Source organism: Rutidosis leptorrhynchoides, chromosome 6 (assembly GCF_046630445.1).
Source record: "Rutidosis leptorrhynchoides isolate AG116_Rl617_1_P2 chromosome 6, CSIRO_AGI_Rlap_v1, whole genome shotgun sequence".
In the NCBI taxonomy this organism is placed as follows: Eukaryota; Viridiplantae; Streptophyta; class Magnoliopsida; order Asterales; family Asteraceae; genus Rutidosis; species Rutidosis leptorrhynchoides.
In genome coordinates, this window is record NC_092338.1 from 422,083,932 (window position 1) to 422,085,689 (window position 1,758).

General features: G+C 36.2%; 1 non-coding gene across 1 annotated transcript; it reads left to right on the plus strand.

Annotated features, from left to right (window-relative positions):
• Positions 1–1,373: 1,373 nt before the first annotated feature.
• Positions 1,374–1,480, plus strand: LOC139856239 (small nucleolar RNA R71). Its single transcript, XR_011761734.1, has one exon. It is a non-coding gene; the product is annotated as a small nucleolar RNA R71 (small nucleolar RNA).
• The last annotated feature ends 278 nt before the right edge of the window (positions 1,481–1,758 follow it).

The following is a 1,758-nucleotide window of genomic DNA, read 5'->3' on the forward strand; positions in this document are numbered from 1 at the left end:
GTGTTGGTTTCAATTCTCCAAGGTCTAGTTTAGTGTATAGTGAATACGGCATTAAATTTATACTAGCACCTAAGTCTGCCAATGCTTCTATTGAACTAAGACTACCCAGAAAACATGGAATTGTGAAACTTCCTGGATCGGATAGTTTTTCTGGTATCTTATTCAACAGCACTGCTGAACAATTAGCATTCATAGTAACAGCCGAGAGTTCTTCCATTTTCTTTCTATTCGAGATTAGATCTTTCAGAAATTTAGCATATCTAGGCATTCCTGAAATCACATCAATGAAAGGAAGATTGACATTTATTTGTTTAAACATATCCAAGAATTTGGATTGCTCGGCTTCAAGTTTTTCTTTTTTCATTTTACTCGGGTAAGGAAGTGGTGGTTGGTATGGTTTAACATAAGGTTTAGCCTTAACTGTGTTATCTTCATTAACCTTTTCAACTACCGGTTCTTTTTCCTTATCTTGCTCAGGTTGTGGTTCTTGTGGAGTAGGAATAGCTTCATCAGAAATTACAGGTATTTCAGGTGGTTTAAGTGTTGTACCACTTCTTGTGGTAATGGCTTTAGCTGTTTCATTCCGGGGGTTAGCATTTGTATCACTAGTTAAACTTCCCGGTTTTCTTTCACCTATTAACCTTGCTAGGTTACTTACTTTTTGTTCCAGATTTTGAATAGAAGCTTGTTGATTTCTAAATGCTTGAGCATTTTGTTCATTGGTTTATTTCTGAGATGTGAAAAACTGCGTTTGAGTTTCAACTAGCTTTGTCATCATATCTTCTAAATTTGGCCTTTTATCATCGGGTTGTGGTGGTTTGTTTTGAAAATTAGGTCTTTGCTGGTTGTAAGTATTGTTGGATACTTGTTGATTGCTAGGACCTTGTTGGTTGTTGTATGGAACATTTCGGTTATAATTCTGGTTTTGATTGTAAATTGGTCTTGGCGGTTGATAATTATTCTGATAATTATTTCCAGGCCTTTGGTTTATGTATGAAATATTCTCTCTTTGTTCCATTGTTAGTTCAATACTGAGACAATCTTTTGTCAAATGTGTTCCTCCACACTGCTCACAACTAATTCGTATTGAATGTATATCCTTAGTCATCTTTTCCATTCGTCTCTCGACAGCATCTATCTTTGCGGAAATGGAATCTAAGTCATGGCTAGAATCGGCTCTAGCTGCTTTAGATGATCTAACGATATTTTTTTCTTGGTGCCACTCATGTGAGTGGGAAGCAGTGTTATCAATAATTTTATAAGCATCAGTTTGGGTTTTCTTCATAATAGAACCACCAGCTGCTATATCGATGTCTTTTCTTGTAGTGATGTCGCATCCTTGGTAGAATATTTGTACTATTTGACAGGTGTCTAAACCATGTTGAGGACATCCTCTCAATAACTTTCCAAATCTGGTCCATGCTTCATATAGAGTTTCATTTGGCTTTTGTGTGAACGTAACAATTTCTCCTTGAAGTCTCACGGCTTTAGATGCCGGAAAGAATTGTTTAAGAAATTTTTCAACTAAAACGTCCCATGTATCAATTGCCCCTTCAGGTAACGATTCCAACCAATCTTTGGCTTCTCCCTTTAAATTCCAAGGAAATAACATGAGATATATCTGTTCATCCTCAACTTCTTGGATTTTAAATAGTGTGCAGATCCTATTAAAGGTACGAAGATGTTCATTTGGATCTTCCTTCGGTGCACCACTAAATTGGCATTGATTAGTCACCATATGTAGAATTTTCCTTTGAT